At 44.7% G+C, this 22,665-nt stretch overlaps 1 long non-coding RNA gene across 1 annotated transcript in view; it reads right to left on the reverse strand.

Annotated features, from left to right (window-relative positions):
• The window catches only part of LOC132531398 (uncharacterized), a 135,132-nt gene that overhangs the window by 68,514 nt on the left and 43,953 nt on the right, over positions 1 to 22,665 (reverse strand). The gene's annotated exons all lie outside the window — the stretch shown is intronic.

Below are 22,665 nucleotides of genomic sequence, written 5' to 3' on the forward strand. Positions count from 1 at the left end.
ATGGGGAAGTTGAAAATAGGCAATTCACATTAAATCGTCATACGAAACTTTCAACAGAAATCCACCCAATTGTATTTCTCTTATTGGGCACAGATGAGAAATTATCCCCCAATGTAAGAGTCATTCTCTACCTTGGTTTTTCAATTTATCAACTTTATCAATGGCGGGACATTTCAGCCCACATCCATAACTTCCATGTCCCTCCTCTAAGTATCACTCAAGACCACCTCAACTGTCCCAGGATGAGCCCCCAGAAGCCCTGTTGGCCACCTCATCAGATGTGGGTTCAGATAGTTTGTTCTGCCACATGTGGTCTACTTCAAAAATCTGTGCTTGGATTTAAAACAAAGGGAAATTATTCAATGAATGCTTTCAACTCCATCATACCCCCTTTGTGTCCACAAGAGAATACTTTGGGTTCAAAACCAGGGACCAATGGGGGATCCAATTTACCTTACACCTTATCCCCAAGGCCAATTCAGTTTTAGTATAAATAGCTTAGAGGTGATGGCCTAGTCCAGGTCAGGTTTAGGGAGTGAGATCTCTTCTGCCCAGAGATCGTCTCCCCAAAAACCCATGCATGAAATTCCACACTTTCTCCTCTAGTCTGTTTCATTTTCTGCTGCACTCTGAATGCTTAGGACTCAGCCCCCTCATGAGTTGTGAGACCACCTGCCTTGGCCAAAGTCACAGCTAGAGTTTCTATTTTACAGTGTTCTTCAGAGACAGACCACTTAGCAAAACACAGGATGTTTTCTCAACAAGGGTCACTTCTAAGAAAGGGCTAGTCTTCACAGCTGGTATTTGACTTGCTTCACTGCCAATAAAATGGGGTTGGAGTGAGCCGCATCTGGCAGTCTCTTCTTAGCCCTATTAGCCTATTTAAAAAGGCCTTCATTTTCGGCCTTACTGAATCTTTATTCGTTTGGCTTCCCCCAACCCCAGTGATTTTTCTGGTCTGCCCACCATCCTCTGAGAAGAGGGACCAAAAGCAAAGTTGGAGTGACCCCCCCCCCACCCCCCAATGCCAGGTCCTGTTCTCAGTCTCTGCTCCACACACTAGGCCCCCCTGGGGTTTGATCTGCCCTTCAAACAATGAATCTCCAATATCGTGATAGGCACGTTTGTGTTGGGGTTTCTAACCCCTCACCGGAGTTAATACGATATAAAGCATCTCTGGATTTATAGCTTGCATTTGGCTTGGTCAGTGCAATCGTTATCTGCCAAGGGAAATACCAGCAGGGGACAGAGACTAGTGAGAGAATCAAACAAACATAATTTACTCCTTACTAAACCAGAAAGCAAACCTGCCATCTGTGTCCACATATCCTTTTGCAGGAGGCTTGGAAGCAAATTCTCTTGACTTCAAAGTGGCAATTCCGTACACTCGGCAGAGGTTCCTGTAGCTTCCTTTGAGTAAGACACTCTCTGAAACCTTTCCGAACTGGAAGTTAACCCTCTGAATAACCTATGCATTCTCTCCAACTCTCAGTGTTTCAGGAGGAGTTCATTACAATGAATTCCCCACTCCCTCTTTTATTTTCCTGCAGAAGTTCACTGTGTGATTGGCTCAGCTTCACTCACTAACATCCTCTTCATCTCAGGTTCTTCTGCCTGAAGTTGTTATTATCAGGCGCTGGTCCCTGGGCCAGCTGCAGTCACTGAAGCTATTATGTCAACTTTTCTCCCCCTCCTGAACTTTGCTTCACTTGGCTTCATTTTCTGAATACATTTTTGTCTGAGATGGAAGGAGAGGACTGGGAGGGGAAAAGCTGTTCTCTCAAAGCTGTGCCCACTCCTGAAAAACTGACCAGTTAGCCGAGTCCTTTAGGCCTAAAAGCAGTTTTATCCCCAAATAATGAAAAACTGAGCAAAATATATGACTCCAAGGGGTCTGTCTCCAGTTGCCTTTTTCTTCAAAGAAAGTTTCCTCCAATGGGTTCTCCATCCAAATGAACTCTTTTACGCACAACTTTTGTTCAGAATGTGAGGGGAGGCCAAGGGGAGGCTGGAGGCATCCCCGCAGTGAAACCCAGGAGGTTTCGGAAGACACTGTGATTTTCTGCCTGATAAAGACCCTATAACATTTTGCCACATAAACCAAAAGATTCCACCAATCCTCTGTCCATCAAGCTTCTGTCATTTCTCTAAATGAGAGAAGCCTCCTTCCCCAGGAAATGGCAAAAGCCTATGTAGGTGGGTCGTGGTCTATGTAACGGTGACACAGCTTTCCCCCTTTGGCAAGTCCCTGACCTATGTTTGGATCTCTGAGCAGCCAGATTCCTGTGAATCTTCTTTAGTCTGTTATTGGTGTCCACGGCTTCCTTCTGGTAGAACTTCTTGGAGGTCTCCATGTTAAAAACTCTGCTGCACTCTTGGGAGCATCACCAACCAGAAGCTGAGGGACACGGTTTCATTTATCTTCTCTTTACTGTCACTCACAACAATGTATGCTCCCTTCCAGCACTGGGAGTCAGCCTTCTTCTTTGATGGACAGATGCATCCATTCATGCTTGTAGCTTTGGTACACAGCTCATAGGTCCTTAGTAGGTCCTCAGTAAGTGGCTCTATGGAATTTAGTAAATGGTCCCTTTTTGTCCCTGAAGGGCCAACACGAAAAGAAATAGACATAGCATGATGTATTCTCATTCCTCATCAACTCCATTCTAGTTCTCTCCTCAATTCTTTGCAAGGACCCAGCATTCCCAAATAGTTTCCTTAGGCTCTAGAATTTTCTCTCCTTTCTCACTCCACGATTCATCACCAGAGAGGTGCTTCCCTCAGAGCTGATATGTCAATAGCTGGCGATGGTTTAATTCTACTAGAGCAGTTGCATTTTATCTGATGCCTGCATATAGAGACAAAACTAACAGGGAAAGTTTAGGTACCACTAGGAGCCACTGAGGAAGTTCCTTTTGACCAACAGTAGTCATGACCCAAAATATCAGTATCATGTCTTGGAAGCGTAGCTCCTCAGCTTGTATACAACTGGATGACTCAATACTCTGTGATATCTGAGGACACGTATTCCAGGAACTCTGTCTACATAGATCAAACCTGCCCAAACAGTTGCTCCCATCAACAAAAACCAGTCAAACCAGGAAGCTGAGGAAACCGAACAGAAGTTAGCAGCTCTGAGGTAAACTTCGTAGTCAATAATGAACCAGTCAGGATCAGACCAAGATCAGATGTCCAGGACTTGCCAGAAGCAGCGGACAGAGCATCACCCCCTTTTCCTGGGAATGCCGTCTTCAGTCAGCTTCAGGGACCATACTTATCAATCTTCTTTTGCTTTCCTTCTTCCCTCATGTGTCTGTGAAAAGTGCTCTTATCTGAAGAGTCTATACTAACCTCCTAGGGCTGCCATGACAAATTACCACAACCCAGTGGCTTAAGTCAGCAAAAATTTATTTTCTTACAGTTCTGGAGGCCAGAAGTTCAAAATCCAGGTTCCAGCAGGGTTGGCTCCTTTCAGAGGCTCTGAGGAAGAATCCGTTTCATACCTCTCTCCTAGCTGCTGGAGGCTGTTGGCAGTTCTTGGTGTTCCTTAGCTTAGAGCTGCATTAATTCCGATCTGCACTTTTTGCGGTTATAGGGTATGTGCCTTTTGCCTTTTCATTGTCAGAATATGTTCTCTTTAAAAGTTAGCATGAGTCTGGGCTGCAGAGACCATGACATCCTCCTCTGGTCCCAGGTGCTTCCAGCAAGGTGCTTGGGCTGCCCCCAATAAAGAAGGTGGGTCGAGGGCTTCCCTGGTGGCGCAGTGGTTAAGAATCCACCTACCAACGCAGAGGACATGGGTTCGAGCCCTGGTCTGGGAAGATCCCACATGCCGCAGAGCAACAAAGCCCGTGAGCCACAACTACTGAGCCTGAGCTCTAGAGCCCGTGTGCCACAACTACTGAGCTCGCATGCCACAACTACTGAAGCCCGCACGCCTAGAGCGCACGAGCCACAAGTACCGAGCCCACGTGCCACAAGTACTGAAACCAACGCGCCTAGAGTCCGTGCTCCACAACAAGAGAAGCCACTGCAATGAGAAGCCCGTGCACCGCAACGAAGAGTAGCCCCCGCTCGCCCCAACTAGAGAAAGCCCGCATGCGGCAATAAAGGCCCAATGCAGCCAAAAATAAATAAATTAAATAAATTAATTTAAAAAATATTCTGCATTTGGTGGCATCACATTAATAGCTTGAAATCAGTTATGAGTATTTTCAATATGGAGATTAGCAAACTCTACAAAGCAGGGCTCCCCCCCTCCCCCCAACGCCTCCAGAGAGCCAGCACATCACTGTTATGTTGCTAAATTCAACGGTCAGTTCTCAGTCCTTATCCTACCTGACGTCTGGACATGACAACACAGTTGATCACTCTCTCTTTTTGAGAGCACTGTCTTCACTCAGCTTCCAGGAGACCCTACTTCTCAATCTGCTTTGCTCATTCCTTCTCTTTTCTCTGATCTCTTAACATTGAGTGACCCAGGGATTTCAGTCCTGAACCTCTTCTCTTCCCTTCCCTACCTTCACTCATTCTTTGGTGGTCTCGTTCAGTTTCATGTCTCTAAACTCCATCTGTGTGCTGAGGACTTCAAAATGTGTATTATTACCAGTTTGGACTTCTCTGAATTACAGTCCTGCATACCAAGTTGCCTATACTGTATCTCTACTTGGATATTTAATAGACATCTCAATTCGAAGTGGACATCTCAATTCAATTGAAGCCCTGAGATTCCCTCCAAAACCTGCTCCATCTACAGCTTTTTTCCATCTCAGTTAATGGCAGCTTCATCCTTGTAGCTGCTCAGGCCAAAACCCTTGAAGTCATGTTTGACTGCATGATGTCTTTCACAACCTCACATCTAATCCACCAGCAAATCCTAATGGCTCTGCTTTCAGAATCTGTATATCCGGAATCTGACCACTTCTCATAACTGACCGTAACCACCCTCCAGGTCTAGATTTCTGCAATATTCTTCTAATTGCTCTCCTGTTTCCACCTTGCCTGCTTACAGTCTCTCAGGGAGAGTGAAAGTTCCGTTCATTACAATGGGCTACTGGGCCTTACTGAGCTGACCCTTCCAGCCTCTCTGACCTGACCTCATCTCCTACTGACTCACTGCAGGTGCATGGGCCCCTCCTGGTTTCTACCACACGTCAGGAATGCCTCCACCGTAGGCCTGTGCACTGCTATTCTTTCTGCCCTCCCCGTGAAGTTGCTAAGCTTGCTCCCTCACCTCTTTCATGAACATTCTCAAGCATCATTTGATTCTTAGGACTATATTGATCACTGCATTTTGGAAAAAAAAAACCCAGAAAAACAACAGTAACAACAAAAAGCTGGGTCTACCCAGGATACTCTCCATCTCCCATTCCCTGCTTTGTTTTTTCCATTGTGCTTATCATCTTCTAACATTACTGTATCAGTGACTTATTTATTTCGCTTATGTTTTCTTCTCACTTCTAGAATGTAAACTCCATGAGGGCAGGACTTTTTGTCCATTTTGTTCACTATTGCATCTCCAGGGCTTACAACAGTCCTGGTACCGTGGATACTCATTATTCATGATAGCTATGCTCTATAAAGCTGCCACAAATACTGAATGAGCAAATCCTAAATGACTGCGTCTAAAAGAAATACAAGCTTAGGTTCCTGTGAACCTCTGGTCACAACATTTTTGCCAACTGATCAAAATATAACCTTGTCTTAGTCTGTTAAAAGACACCTTACTTAACATGTATCATTGATTCATTAGCATTGTACCCACACCAACAGCACTGTAACTCATGCCCAAACAAAGCTTAAGTAACACAGGTATTTTCTCTGTAAGAGACATCATCGACTTATTGTTCTTAGGAGCACCAGACAGCGCTTCAGCGCTACACTTGGGGGCCATTTTAAAGAGTGAAATCATCAACAAAAAGTACAAAAATGTGAAAACATGCTCTAAATGGACCTGAAAGGACACTTGTTTACAGTATTAGAGGATGCAAAAAGTGAGGAAGGCAAAGCATTGCCTTGTTCGACCTCAGCTGTCAATGTGCAAATCAAGTGACTGAAATTTTTCGCTGCTCTGTGCATGTCTATAAATGACTGTGAAAGCAATGTGAATATTGATTTGGGGGTTACAAATAAATTTTAGTGAGTAGGCAAATTTGCAAATGTAGAATTCATGAATTATGAGGTTTGGCTGTATATGCTTAGCATGTATGTTTTTGAGGGTATAAACTTGACCTTCTGACATCATCAGACATGTGGCCTCTAGAAATCTTGGTTAAAGATCTATAGGGCCTCTACCTGGTGTATTTTGGGTAGCTCCTTGGAGCTGCATGTCTTAACGTCTTTTCCTATTTTTCTTTAGCCTGGTGTGAAAAGTCCACCAGAGGATTCACTCCCTGGGGATTCAAATCATCCTTGTTATATTGAACATATGCTGTCAGGAAGGCCGGGAGAGCTAAGGAAGAGAGAAGAGCAAACAGCACTTCCTCATTTGAACAATAGCATGTGATGGGTAGCAGACTGCATTTCCCAAAGATGGCCAGTGTCTCCCATCCCACATATCCTCCCACAGTGTGACCTTGCCCCTTTCTCATCAAGACAGAGAGTCTATTTTCTTCTCCCTTGAATCCGAGTGGGTTGGTGATGATTTAAGCAGTAAAGTAGGTGAAAATGACACTGTTTGACTTCTGGATGATAAAAAGTGATGCACTTTCCTCTTTATTTGTCAGAATATTAGCTCTTGGAGCCCTGAGTCTGACTACCCTGAGGTCACCATATTGTGAGCAAGCCACCCCATGTGGAGAGGCCATGGAAAAGGGCTTGGCTATCAGTCCTAGTCGTTGAGTTATTTTAGCTTAGGAACAAGACGTGTGAGGGAGGGAGCCAAGAGATGCTTTTAACTCTCAGCCATTGAGTAATTGCCAGTCTTTAAATCTTTCCAGTTGAAGTTCAAGACATTGTAGAGCAGAGACAGACATTGCTACTGTGTCCTGGTTGAATATACCTAACCCACAGGATCCCTGAGCATGATAAAATGGTTGTTTTAAGCTGCTATATGTTTGGGGGTGGGTAGTGTGTTTTACAGTAAGTGACCAGAACAGATGGTTATTAAATTCATTGGTATTGCTAAGCCAGACTTTGAGAGAAGGGAACACAGGACATGCATATTTTGATTGAGGGCATGCATATTTTGATTGAGGGCATACAATCAACTACAGTTTTGCATACTACAGTTAACTACTAGAACTATTCAAGTTGCTGCAAGATTGCTGCTTCTCTCTAGCTTGTAGCATTCATCAACACTTGCTTGATAAATTTTTATTGAGCACCTACTATAGGACTTACAGTAATAACAAGAAAGTCTGGTGGGCAAGAAAGATGATAAATCCTATAAAAAACAAACAAACAAACAAATCTTGTCACGTTGAAGGCCACAGAATCTGGTGGAAGGGAACGTGTGCATGAGATGAGGCTGAAGAGATGAGCAGAAGCAAGATTGTGAAGGGTCTTTAGGCCGTGGGAAGAAGTCTGAACTCTCCTGAATTCATGGGAATCCACTGAATGGATGCTGTGACCATCCACCTTTTGATAAAGTACTCTGGACGAACTGGATGAAGCAAGAAAAGCTAAAAGGAGACTCATCCAGGCAAAAGATGTTAGTGACTTGGAACAGGAAAGTGTCAGAGAGGACAGAAAGAAGTGGCCTGTTTTGAGACTATTTTGGAAGTAGAACTGACCAAACTTGGGTCGAATGTCTGGGTTGAGAAATAGGTAAGTGGGCATGCCATTTATTGAGGTGGAGAAGATAAGGAGGGGACAAAGATATTTTAGAGGGAAGTGCGAGAGAGATTTGTGCATTTCACGTTTACAATGCCCATGAGACATTCAGGTGGAGATGGACAGTTGTCACTGGGACAAATGATTCTGGAGCTCAGACCTCAAGCCTGAGATTTGAGATGCTATTAAAACCATAGGAATGATCTAGAAGGAAGGACAGAAAGAAGAGAAAGAAGAGCAGCGGAGAAGGAGAAGGAGAAAGAGGAGGAGGAGGTAGAAGAGGAGGAAGAGGAAGGTGAAGCAGATGAGAAGGCGAAGGAGAAGGTGAAGGAGAGGAGAAGGCAAAGGAGAGGAGAAGGCGAAGGAGGAGAAGAAGAGGTCCAAAATTTAGGAGAAGAAGTCTGCCAAGTCTGTTCAGGAAGGCCCTGCCAAGACTTGTCTACCCAGCAGAGTACATAGAGGCACCATAGAGGGAGCCATCCCCCATCCTTGGACCAAAGTCCACTGTACCGCTTGTTCAGACGCGCCAATACATGCAAGGATGTCATTCATGCCTCTGGTTCTTTCCTTGTTTATTTGGTTCTTCTGACACCAACCCCAATCTATTTGTTTAGAATTTCCTGATGGTCTGTTGCCTCCAGTTTTGCTTGATTCTTTGGACCCCCAACTGTTAAGAAGGCATCCTTCCTGCCAGGCCATACATTTGTCCCCAAAGTAGTATTTTTTTAACCCCATCCTTTTGTCTGTACTATGCCTTGAGAACTACTGAACCCCCTTGACCCGTTCCACTCCTGGGCCTCTGCTAAGTGGGCTATAGAAAAGGAAAGTGAGAAATTGAGGGAAACCATTTGTTCACCATAAGCCTTTCTTGGAAGTGGGATTAGTTATCCAATCTGTAACAAAGTAGACAATGTTCTATCATATTTAATAATGACTCAGGAAACTACTAAAATATGGCCACTCCTCCTCAGTCTGCTTGTCCAGTTTTTAATGATCCAGACAGCTTTTTTCCACTTGCCCTGCATACTGAATGTTAGAAAAGCCCAGATCAAGAGAAAGAACGGGAGACGAAACCAAAATTCACTCAACAACTGTTTCTTGCTCAATTTGTCTACTTTGCACCTTAAAAGTGAATTCTTGTTGTTGCTGCTGTTCTTGAACAAGAAGACCTGATTCAGGGACTTATGGATGACTAGACCTTTTATTCATCCCTTAGTAACAAGGACGCCAAACTGTCTCTTTTCCACTTTCTATCCTGAATTTCAGTCTGTGTGATGATAGTACCGAGTGATTAGCCTTTAAGAGAAACAGCCTGATTGTAGCTTGTGACATCATTGATCAACTTTTCTTCATAAACAGTCTCACTGGACTGGGGGGAAGGCTGGGGAAGGACAAAGGATTCCTCAGGCAAAGACTTTCTGGGAAATTCCCAGAGCAGTCAGTCTAGCTGAGAAAAACTCCAGGCCAAAGCCACCTGGTGCTAGTTCTAGGTCAATGTTGGGAGTCTGTGTCTGGGACAGGGGCCTGCACAGACCAGGGAGGACTTGTTGGTCTCGCTAGGCCTCTAAGAGGCTGAAGCGGGCTATGGCTTACCCAGAGGTGTGAGTCCAGGGGAGCTCTGGTCCTTTCCTGGCGTCTCAGAGGGAAACACCTATTGTTGGTTCAGCTTAGACCCCCACATGAGTCCATTGGGTCAGCTCTGGATCTGACAGGCTCAAGGTGGGGGTGGGGTGGGCAGCTTTGGGAGTAGGACATGATCAGGACCCTGACCAGGCCAGCTGAGCCCACTTTAGGAAGGTAAGTGGAAAACAATTTATTTTTTTGGTCATTTTTGCCTTGATGTGACACATAACGAGGCCAGGCCTTCTGAAGTATATATGGGCCAGGTCATTTGAAAATTCTCTTTTCTATAATTTTTAATCATGACTTGGTACGAGGCAAGATGGTCCATTCCTCAGTAGCAAAGGTGGGCAAGAGAAGAGGTTGGAATCCAGCATGAGATTGAATCACTCCAGAGGGGCAGCTGGCTTGGCTCTGAAGGGAAAGGCCATTCTGTCTGAGCAGCAGACAACAGTCTGGTGGGGCTCCCATCAGCTGATATCGGGAAAGGGTTTTGGAGCAGCACGGGCTGCTGCTGGGCTGGGTTAGGGGACAAGGGAGGACATCATCAGACATGTTCCCCTGAACACTGTTCCCCTGAACAGCAAGGCAGAAGGGTCTCTAGACATCAGACCGAGTACCAGGGCAGGGCTGCCGTCCTGAAGGGGCTACGGAATAGTTTGGGTTAATGGGCCAGAACAAAAGAATAGGCACCCAGGCAGAGGATAACATGGGTTTAGGGAATGGGAGAGAATAGCATCACCAATAGTTCATTTAACATGGATTTAATGCACAATCAAGATATTTGTTTACCATCCAGAGTAAATTATCCCAGGCACAGGGAACAGTGAAGCAGGAATGTTTCTTTTGGTGCCTCCCATGTCTACTTTCATAGACTACATTTAGCTCCCCATTCATCTATCTTACCCCCTCTCTTCCAACCCTTTCCCTCTCCCTTCCTCCTTTCCCTCCCTCCTTCCTTCCTTCCTTCCTTCCTTTCTCAAATGTCTATTGAACCCCTACTATGTGCCGAGGGTATAGCAGAAAGGTCTCTTGTGGATCTCTTATTCTATTCAGGTGAGCCGTACTACAAACAAATATATAACCATTAAACATATCAAGTGGTAAAAAAGTGCTATGAAAAAAAAAATAAAGTAGGATAAGAGTATGAGCACAGTGGCCAGGAGAGACCTGTCTGCCAAGATGACATCTGAGCAAAGCCCCAGATGAAGCAAGGGAGCAAGCCATAGCGATATGTGGGCAAGACCAGGGTGGGCAAAGGCCATGAGGTAGGACAGCATTTGACTGATCGATCATCAGTCAGGAGGCTTGTGTGGCCGCAGCCAAGTCAGGCGAGGAGAGGTGTGTAGGAGGGGAAGTCAGAGGGGACTCAAAGTCGGTTCTTGTGGTAACAGCTAGCTGTATGCATTCAAGAATCTGTCTTTCCAGGGTCAATTCTCTTAGCGGCTTCTTAAATACCGAAGAAATAGCAAAGCGAAAATGAATGAATCTAGAGTGTCCTTTCAAGGTCTGGGGGAAAGTGCTTTAAACCCCACCACGGAGATCTGCCTTTCACAGCCTCGCTTCCCTTCTCCTCTCTAAGCGTTGTCTGCAGGCTGAGGATGTGGCGGGTGGCAGGGGAAGGGGGACTTCCTGCAGCAGGAACAGAAAACATCAGACTGTGTTCTCTGGCAGTGGGCCTCCTCCCACCCAGAGGATGTCTCCGGGGAGCGGGGGATGGCTGCCAGGCAGGCGGGAGACCGGCCAAATGTGGCTTGGGCCCAGCTGCCCCTGCCCTTCTCGTGGTGGGCCTCATCTTCTAGGGGCTCAAAACCTCGCAGCTGTCCACTGGTTATTCTTCCTCAAAAAGGCTAAGCCTTGGGATCCTGCAAGCTTTGAAGAAAGTCACAGACTTTTGGTAAACTCATGGCTTCCACTTGCTCTCTGGAACCTTTCATCTTACATCTGTGGGCTTGAATCACCAAGAGCTTTTCAGCTAAATTCGAATGTTGAAATGAATTACTGACCATTTTGTTTCTCTACTGAGAACAGGGGAACCAAGGGGCCAAATTGCATTTTAAAAAAATATGCATTTAACATGTGGAAAGAGAGGAAGTTTCTAGTTCCAAACAGCATCAGTTGGCAGTATTTAGTCAAAAAAGGGATAGAGTTCATGCTTTCTTTTCTGTTTTTTTTTAAAGGACCAAATCCTTGACTGAGAGTTCCATTTTTGTGAGGAATGAGGTCTTTGTGAAAGGAAAGATCAATTTCTTCCAATTCTTTGCTTCTTTACTAATAAGCTGTCTAAGAACTTACTTCTATTTGTCTTTCTACTTAAATGTGTCTAAGATGACAAAAATCACATAAGAATCAGGGAGAGAACATCACATGAGGAGCAAGCATTGATTAAAACACCTCAAATCTATCTAGTTTAATAGTCAACAAAGCCAACTTACCAACATCTTGTGTTCCAGACTAGCACATCTTGGCCTTACTTGCCCCATGATACCTTTCTGCTCTTTAACATCCACCAGGTCGACTCCATCTAATTCTGGATCATCCCTTGCATCTTCCCTCACCTTTAGTTTTTTTTTTATTTTTTTATTTTATTCATTTATTTTTGGCTGTGTTGGGTCTTCGTTGCTGCGCGTGGGCTTTCTCTAGTTGCAGTGAGCGGGGGCTACTCTTCGTTGAGGTGCACGGGTTCTCATTGCGGTGGCTTCTCTTGTTGCGGAGCACGGGCTCTAGGCACATGGGCTTCAGTAGTTGTGGCTCACGGGCTCTAGAGCACAGGCTCAGTAGTTGTGGCGCACGGGCTTTAGGTGCTCCACAGCACGTGGGATCTTCCCGGACCAGGGCTGGAACCCGTGTCCCCTGCACTGGCAGGTGGATTTTAACCACTGTGCCACCAGGGAAGACCCTCACCATTAGTTTTTATACCTGGATCATGTACTGGATTCCCACCTTTAGAAGCTACCACCATCTCTGTAGTAATCATTGACATCAACTCATTCCTGGCTACCAGTCGCGGTTCCATACTTGGTTTAATAATCACCTTTACTTCCCCAGGATTACCCTCTTCAGTATAATCCCAAACCATATCCTGCTCTTAGAAACACTGACCCTGTGCCACCAAGACAACTACAGCCCAGCCCAGCCAGAGGCTTGACAATATAGGGAGCAATGCCTTGAAACGGAAACTTCTCATGCTTTAAGTAAGACAGTAAAGAACAGGTGAAGACCGGGGCTTGTGATCCCCTGGATGGTAGAGCCGTTTTGATGGCTTCTCATGGCTTAGAGGTAGGAAGGTCAAAGTGAGTCACCAGTTCAACAACAGACATTTTTTTTTTGGCCCTGCCACAGGGCTTGTGGGATCTTAGTTCCCTGACCAGGGATTGAATCTGAGGCCACAGCAGCGAAAGTGCTCAGTCCTAACCACTGGACCACCAGGGAACTTCCAACAATAGACATTTTCGATGATAGCTTATAGTTTATCTTCCTGGGACCAAAATATCAATTTTAATATTCCAGTTTCATCTTCAAGGAAGAAGCAAAGAATTCTTCTTAGAAGCCTAATTGCAATGAACCAATTTACTTTGTTTCTGTGGGACATGATTTTCTTGCTGCCTTACCATTCCCTTCAGCATCCTCCTCTGCTTAGATAATTTGTTAAACAGGTAGAGATAGACCTAAGCATGATTAGAAAAGAGAAGCATGGAAGAGTAATTTTTATTCATTTATTCACTTTAATAAATATTTATTAAACACCTACACTATGCTTGATGCTAGAGTTGTAAGAGTGAGCAAAAACAGACAAAATTTTTTATTTCATGGAGCTTAAAACTTGGCAGAGGTATCATACATGAATGAAATAATCATGGAAACTATTGTAAGATTACAACTGCTATAAGCACTACAAATGAGAGATACATTGTGCCAATGTGAACATAGCAGAGTGACACTTACTTGGTCAAGGGGTTCAGGGAAGGTTTCCTCCAGAAAAGGACAATTGATTTCAGATCTGGAGGAAGAGAAGGAGTTAACCAGGTAATGAGGAGAGAAAAGAGCATTTCATACAGATGGAAGAGCACAGGCAAAGACCAGAGGCAGGATGAAAGCTAAAGGGCTGAGACAGGACCAGGATGACAGAAAAGCAGAGAGCGAGGAAAGCATGGTAAGATAAGTCAAGGGAGGGCCAGTCGATGTTGATAATTTTTGTTTACATCCTAAGCCTTCTTTTAAGCTGTGTGGTGTGTGTGTGTGTGTGTGTGTGTGTGTGTGTGTGTGTGTGTGTGTGTGTGTGTGTGTGTGTGAAAGAGAGAGAGAGAGACAGAGAGAGACAGAGAGAGACAGAGAGACAGAGAGAGACAGAGAGACAGAGAGAGAGAATGAGAGGGAGAGAATTAAATTTGCATGATTAGATTTGCAGATTCACATTTCAAGAATATCATCCTGGCCATGGTGCAAATGGACTCTTGCAGGGCCAGACTAAATGTGCACAAATGAGTTTTGAGCTATTTCAGTAATGCAGGTAAGAAGAGATGGGAGCTAAAAGCTGGGTGTAGTGGAAGGAATGGCAATGGAAGGAAGTGGGAGGATAATATCAACAAAATTTGGAGATGGGGTGTATATAGGAGGTGGGGAGCAGAGAGGTGTTGAGGTGCCTATATTTCAAATATGCATAATTGAATTGATGGTGGTATCAGTCATTAAAATTTATACGAGCTTCATTCTGGACATATTGAGTTTGCCATTGAAAGAGGTAGTAATTACTCTGGAGCTCAGAGAAGAGGTCTCAACTAAATTTGAATGGTTTTAAATCAACAGTGTATAGATGCTGATTGAAGAGAGAGTGTAGATGAGATTGCCTAGGGAGAAAATGTAATGTTGATAAAAGACACGGAATAGGATTGAGCCATGAAGCTTTCTAACATTTAAGGGTCAGGGAGAGGATAATGAGTGTTAAAGAAGATGGACAGGGTGCCAGAGAAGTAGGAGAAAACCCCAGAGATGATTGAGTCACAGAGGCCAAGAGAAGAAAGCTTTTTTTCTTCCAGTTTTATTGAGATATAATTGACATGTAGCACTGTGTAAGTTTGTGTACAGCATAATGATCTGCCTTACATATATCATGAAATGATTATCACAGAAAGTTTAGTGAACATCCAACATCTCATATAGGTACAAAATTAAAGAAATAGGAAAAATTTTAGGTTTTACTCTTTTAACAACTTTCATACGTAACATACAGCAGCATTAATTATACTTACCATGCTGTACATTATATCCCTAGTACTTATTTATTTTATAACTGGAAGTTTGTACCTGTTGACTACCTTCATCCAATTATCTCCCCCACACCCTGCCTCTGGTAACTACAAATCTGGTCTCTTTTTCTACGAGTTTGTTTGTTTTTTAACATCTTTATTGGAGTATAATTGCTTTACAATGTTGTGTTAGTTTCTGCTGTATAACAAAGTGAATCAGCTGTACGTATACATATATCCCCATATCCCCTCCCTCTTGCGTCTCCCTCCCACCCTCACTAACCCACCCCTCTAGGTGGTCACAAAGCACCGAGCTGATCTCCCTGTGCTATGCAGCTGCTACTCTCTCACTTTGACCCAGCTTACCCCTCCCCCTCCCCATGTCCTCAAGTCCATTCTCTACGTCTGTGTCTTTATTCCTGTCCTGCCTCTAGGTTCATCAGAACCATTTTTTTTTCTTAGATTCCATACGTGTTATATACGTGTTAGCATACGGTATTTGTTTTTCTCTTTCTGATTTACTTCACTCTGTATGACAGACTCTAGGTCCTTCCATCTCACTACAAATAGCTCAGTTTCATTTCTATTTATGGCTGAGTAATTGTTTGTTTGTTTTTGAAGTATATTGACCTACGGCACTATGTTAGTTCCTGGTGCACAACAGTGATTGGCTATTTCTATACATTTCAAAATGAGCACCACGATGAGTCTAGTTACCATCTGTCACCATACAAAGATATTACACAATTATTGACTATATTCCCCATGCTGTACGTTTCATACCTGTGACTCATTTATTTTGTAACTACGAGTCTGCACCTCTTAATCTCCCTCACCTAGTTCCCTCCTCCCCACACCTCTCTCCCCTCTGGCAACCACCTATGACTCTGTATCTATTTTTTTTTTATGTTTGGGCATTTGTTTTAGTTTTTAGATTCCACATGTAAGTAAAACCATACAGTATTTGTCTTTCTCTGTCTGACGTATTTCACTTAGCATGATATCCTCTAGGTCCATCCATGTTGTGGAAAGTGGCAAGATTTCATTCTTTTTTATGGATGAGTGATATATATATTCTCTATCCACTCGTCTATCGATAGGCACTCAGGGTGCTTCCATAGCTTGGCTATTGTAAATAATGCTGCAATGAACATAGGGGTGCAGATATCTTTTTGAATTAGCGTTTTCATTTTCTTTGGATTAATACCCAGGAGTGAAATCGCTGAATCGTATGGTAGTTTTATTTTTAATTTTTTGAGGCGCCTCCATACTGTTTTCTATAGTGGCTGCACCAATTCACATTCCCACACACAGTGCACAAGGGTTCCCTTTTCTTCACATCTTCGCCAACACTTGTTATTTGTTGTCTTTGTGATAATAGCCATTCTGACAGGTTTTACACTGTTATCTCATTGTGGTTTTGATTTGCATTTTCCTGATGATTAGTGATATTTAGCATCGTTTCATGTGCCTGTTAGCCATCTGTATGTCTTCTTGGGAAAAATGTGTACTCAGGCCCTCTTCCCATGTTTTTTTTATGTTGAGTTGTATGAATTCTTAATATATTTTGGATATTAACCCCTTATTGGATATATCATTTGCAAATGTCTTTTCCGTTCACTAGGTGGCTTTTCTTTGTTTTGATGATAGTTTCCTTCACTATGCAAAAGCTTTTTAGTTTGATGTAGTCCCATTTGTTTTTTTTTTTTGTGGTACGCAGGCCTCTCACTGTTGTGGCCTCTCCCGTTGCGGAGCACAGGCTCCGGATGCGCAGGCTCAACGGCCGTGGCTCACGGGCCCCGCCGCTCCACGGCATGTGGGATCTTCCCGGATCGGGGCACGAACCCGTGTCTCCTGCATCAGCAGGCAGACTCCCAACCACTGCGCCACCAGGGAAGCCCTACTATACTGTTTTGATTACTGTCTTTGTAGTATAGTTTGAAATCCAGAAGTGTGAAACCTCCAGCTCTGTTCTTTCTCAAGATCGTTTTGGCTTTTCAGGGTCTCTCATGTTTCCACACAAATTTTAGAATTATTTGTTCTACTTGTATGAAAAATGCCACTGGTATTTTGATAAGGATTGCATTGAATCCGCAGATTGCCTTGGGTAGTATAGTCATTTTAACAATACTAATTCTGATAGCAGCTACTCTTCATCAGTCACTTACTATGTCTGGCTGCCCGCTGGTGACTTTATAGTAAGTCCTCATGGCAACTCAGAAGGAGGCACGATTTTTATAGATGAGCAAATTGAGCCACAGTGCAGTCAACAATTAGCACAAGGTCACTTCAATATAAGCGGAGGAACCAAGCTGTAAGTGTGTTTGACACCAACACAGCGTATCTTTGCTACTCTGTGGTGATACACCATTTTCCTTCATCAGCCCAAGGCCCAGAATAGTGGCCATTTTTGAGCTCTTCAACTCCACAAATATTCACCACATAGAGTGAGATTGTAAATTTGCCTGTATCTAACTTTCTGGAAAAGTTTAGTCAATCTACGCTGAGGAAATCAAGATTCCCAAAAGAGCTAAAGCTCTCTTGCCGCCCACTTCCCCAAACGCCCATCAAATAAGAGACCTCACTGGAGAATCAGGAAGGACAGAGGTAGAGCTCTCTGAAATCTCTGTCAGCAACTCCTGGCTTCAACATCTGCAGCCAATGAGAGACAGCAAAGGACATCCTGGGCCTCTGACTGCACCCCTGCTGCAACATCGCACTGTGGTTAATCAGATACAATTAATTTAGGGTGGGGGCAATTTGAAAGGGGTTCTTCTGCCACAACTTGGGGAGTGGAGGTGGGAAAGAGCGTTGGACCTCTGGTAGGAAGACAACACCGCCTGAGTTATGGAATCCAGCTCCATTCTGCCTTCCAAATGTTTCTGGGGTGTCAGATCTATGGCAGAGTTAAGGGCATATTCTTGGAACCATTTCCCCCTCCCTGTAATCTCTGAGTTCTTCTAGCTTGTCGCTGACATTATACTAAGAGACTATTAGCATCCCCTTAGAGCCAATGCTGCAGTTTAAAAGAAGTGCAGGTATAAACCCCTGTTCCCTTGAAAACCAAGAGAAGGGAGCAGGGGAAGGCATTAAAAGGCAGGTCTTCAAAAGAGGTTTGACAATTGCACCGTTAAAAGGACCTCAGGGAAGTCTCATGCTACGCTCGTCCTGGGACAAGGCACCTGACTCATGCTATAGTGAACTGCATTTCTTTGAGCCTCTCTGCCTGAAATCTTGAGAGCCTCAGCCTAGGACAACCTGTCAAATTTCGTAGGAAGAATGGCATTCTTGGCCGCTCTCTGCTGACATCACTCCACTTCTTGGGGACTCCAGGCCCTTAGCTGGAGAGGACTCTTAGTGCAGACACGCACTGCTCTGCATGCAATGTTCTGCTGAATGAACTCCAAAACCCCTGTGGAGTTTTGTCTCGTTCCCCTGAACCCAGGCCACTATGGCCTGCCCTGGCCTCTGCCTATCCCTGATGGAGGCCCCAACATATGTGCCACAGACCAGACAGGTCCCCAGAGATTACCAGAGCGTCTGCGCACACCACCTTCTGCGTCAGTGGCGCCTGCCCACGCCCAGCATCTGCAGTGTCTGGGAACTTACTAACGAACTAATGCATCTTACATATTCAGGATCCTGGAACACTCATGGTCTCAAGGAAGCTTATTTTTTGTCTTTTCCAATTCGTGCTTCCACCAGGCGGTTTACCAGTACTCCGGGCGTTTACATTTACCATCAGCAGGAGGGCAGCCGGCCAGAGGAAGGATGGGTCAGTACGTTCCTGTCCTTGGGTTCTGCACAAACAGTACTTTAAAAGTAAATAATGAGCTTTAAAAAATGAACTTAGAGGGTAATTTCCACCCTCTCTCATCTCTGCTCTGATACTCTAGAGGTTTGCTGTGTTTTTTTTTGCATCTCTAGGCATGTTCCCATATTACCTGCCGGGACTCTGTTTCTTCAACCTGTTTGGAAAAGGAAACACATTAAAGGAGGCCTCTGTCTGAGTTCCTTTGTAACCCCAGCCTTAGTTTCAGGGCCTTCCCTGCAGCAATAGTTAAAACAATTCAATGAAAACTTGCTGAAAATGTTTTGAAACATGGAAGCTTCAAGGACATTCTTTAAATGGATATCTGCCAAGCTGGCCTATATACTGGCTTTCGTTGCTTTTCTGAACTGAGTGGGAATGTGAGCCCTTGGAAGAGAGGTCCCAACGAGGGGGTGCTCCCTCAGCCCTCGGAGGAAGGATGGGGGCAGCCTGGGTGTGGGTCCTGGGCAGAGCCAAGTGGACAGGCCTTAGGTCTCCTGGAGATAAGTGGTCAGGGGAGCACAGGTTATGTCGGGGCAGGGCCAGGGGCAGGAAGGTTGAAGGAGAGATACCGAAAGGACAGCTGTCAGTGTGCCATAATGCCAAGACCACGCGTCTGAAAACTTCCGTCTTCCTGTGTCAGGAAGAGGCTCATATTGTTTCTTTTTAAGAGAGGACGCTAATACACATCTGGTGACACAGTTAAGAGACACAACATGAGGGAGGGAGACGCAAGAGGGAAGAGATATGGGAACATATGTATATGTATAGCTGATTCACTTTGTTATAAAGCAGAAGCTAACACACCATTGTAAAGCAATTATACCCCAATAAAGATGTTAAAAAAAAACAACAAAAAAGAGACACAACATTTGAACGTTGCTGATTGAGTGCCACCTAGCACTCCTTCCTTGTACTAGACCCAAGTTAGCATCCACAGGGCATACCCACCACTCACTGCTACTTCAGCCCCACCCAAGAGCCGGGCCCAGCCTGGCAGGGTATCTGTGGTTCCCATGCTTCAAGCCAGAGAACTTAGGAGACTGTGATCTGTTGTGCCAGGCTGGAGGGTGGGGGCTCTGGAGGGCTGGGCACCCATCTTCTGACCGTCACTCCAAAGCCCTTTTATTCTTGGGCCAATATGCAGCTTGTGTCCAAGACCTTCCTGGGGACCAAGAGTGACACAAGTCATTTAGGAGGCACTCGATATCAGCTGTATGGAGCTAGCCTTCCCTTACTATCTGGACCAATTTTCTAGCATAGAACTCTCTAGGTCATAAAGGGCTTGACTCTTGCAGGGGCCAGCAAACTACGTCCTGTGGGTTGCAGGTGAACTCTGACCATGTCTATTCCTATAAGTATACTGTCTAATGACTGTTTGTAAAGGGCACAGTTGAGTTAACAAAGACGGAAAAGTCCACAAAGGCAAAAATATGTAGTATCTGGCCCTTTCCAGAAGCCCTTTGCTGGCCCGGAGTCAGAATAAGACCAATTTTTCTGGAGGCAAGGAGTTGTCCTTGCTCTTGGTCAATGTCCCTAGTAAAGGTAGGAGAGGGAGTCCCTTTTATCCAGTTGATTCTGATGAGAATACCAGGGTGGTCCAAGTGGGGTGTCGTAGCCTTTAATGTTTGGGGCAACTGTCTCCATCTTGCCCACCCAGTCATTCCATGGAGCTGGAATAGACAGTCCACACAGTAGGGAATCTTAACTATTTGGGGACCACACACACAAAAAAGTAAAAAGAACAAGGGATTCACGTTTGCGTTCCATGTAAAATGAATCCAGTTACCAATACTGCTAAGTGATGGATTGCCAGTCCCTCTGAGGTAGATACAGCTATGATCACATTCGGGCAAGTGTGATTCAGAACTTCCCTGAAACAGGCCTGTTCCTTCAGTCAGAGGTAGAGCCCAAACGACAACACTGCAAATCCTTTCCATCTACAGCGGCTCAGGAGATGTCAAATAACCTTAAACGTTGTTAAGCTCCTGCATATTTACCATGCCCGAACCTTGAGGCAAAAATCTAAATCCAAATCGTTGCGAGTAATTGCCATTTGTTGTGTCATACTTTTCCAAAAGAATCATGTGTTAGAAGAGGATGACTGATTTCTCAAAAGCCGTCAGTGCTTATTCCCGCGGCAGCAACAGCAGTCTGGGTCAATGCTTAAAACTGGCATGGGAAGATGTTTTCAAACCCAGCTCTGTGCCTTTGTGGCGGTTCTATAACAGCCTCCATATGGAGAATCAACGGACGCATTTCCCTCATGCTGAGGTGGCATTTTATACTCTGGGGGACTATGCTGGACGAAGGTGGCTGGTTAAAGACAGGCGAAGTGAAGAAGAGAGATATTTTAACAACATTTTAATATTGATTTGGTCTCAACATGTAGCCGTCATGATTTTTTGTCCACAGAGCATTTTAGCAATGAATATTTTTTTGGTGTGCTAAAAAGTGGTATGCTGATTAAATTATTTGTACGTTATAAATCACTCTAATAAAATATAATGCCATTATTTTGGAGTTTAGTGGGACCTCAAAAGATCCTCCATCACCAGGCAAATTGTTTCCTTGTTTACAGATAAGGAAATGAGCATCACAGAGGCTGTGTAACCAGTCAAGGCCCCTCCATATCCTCTCTTTCTAGGTACCCCCAAATCCTAAGTCTGCTTGCAGAAATGAAAAAGATTTCTTTTCTAAAGAGTCAGCTTCTTTAGACTATATTGACTCTCTGAAGAGAACTCCAGAAGCAACTCCTGGATTCAACTTTTTCTGTGTATTGCCACCACCACACTCCACCAGCCACACGACAAGAGTAATGTGCAGTAGGAAGAAAAACCAGATATGGACAACAACAGCCTTTCCATACCTTCCTCCGCTCACCCTCAGTGGTGGCCTGTGCGGTGGGGAGTGGCCACACTAAACCGTTGCCCTATGGCCAGGGCTGCTGGAATTACTTATCCTGCTCCATCCACAGCCCAGGGATTTTTTCCCCTTTCCCTAACATCCACAAGAATGCAATTGTAGATCAGAACTTCCCCTAATGAACAGGACCACAGTCCATCCCCAAAGGGTCCTGGATCTGATATAAATCCTGCTATGGGCAAAACGCAAATCCACTTAGAGACAATTAAGGGCAAACGTGAAGGGAAACAGACGTCCCAGAGCAACATGGGGCTGGTAACTGGACTAGGTACACCAGTCATTTCCTCCCTGCCACATTCCCTTCTTCAAGAGCCTAACCTTGCCCACTGTCTCTGAGGGGCAACTACATGACCGATGCTCCTGGCCATCAGTAATTGAACCAGGAGTGGACATCTGACCCACTTGGAGTCAATCAGATCTTTTCATATCGAGCTTGGAGCTGGGACACTGAGCCGGAGGCTGTTAGTTTTCTGTGGGTGCTGGACCCATACGATCCTGTGGCAGGACCCTGTGAGGCGCGTAGTAGTCTTAATTCATGTGCAAATGAAGGACACTGGATTACAGGGAGGAGATGGAGAAGATGCTCAGAGACAAAGAAAACTGAGAGAAAGGGATGAGGAAGGGTAGCTGCCTGGGACTCTTCAGGGCCCCAAGAGTAATTGTCAACATTGGGTTTCATAATATTCCCTTATAAATGTACACGCAATCTCCATCTCCTTAAGTTAGTCTGAATGGGTTTCTGGTTCTAGCAACTGAATGCTCCCCCCACCCTGAGATGAAATGGCTAGGGTGTAGGTGAGGGGTGGCGGGTGGGGAGAGGAAGTGAGAGAAGGAACCAGGAGGAAAGATAACTCTGGGCGCTTTTCTGGGGAGAATAAATTTTAGAGTCCCAGTACATGCATAATATCCACACGTTCCAAATTTTATGAGACAGCCCTATTTCCAATGTGCTGGCTTGCCTGAATTTCTGTTGAGAGAAATATGACATATCTGTTTAAATATATAATCTTAGCATTGGGCAGGTCTTCCTACATAAGACAAAACCAGGACACCATAAAAAAAAGACTAACAGGTGAGACTACGCATCCTCAAATTCTAAATGGCCTTTGACAAAAGACATCAGCAACAAAATTCAAAGTGAAGGGTCTACATGAAAGCTGCAGACCCCCTGTGCTGTTACAGACTCCCTCCTGCTGAAGACCGGACGCTCCCTCAAGGTCGCTAGACGGGGTCCAACCCTGGCTTCGTGGCCGCCATGACTACTGAGGGTGTCGCAACTGTTGGCAGCAA

The sequence above is a fragment of the Lagenorhynchus albirostris genome, chromosome 13, assembly GCF_949774975.1.
Source record: "Lagenorhynchus albirostris chromosome 13, mLagAlb1.1, whole genome shotgun sequence".
NCBI lineage: Eukaryota > Metazoa > Chordata > Mammalia > Artiodactyla > Delphinidae > Lagenorhynchus > Lagenorhynchus albirostris.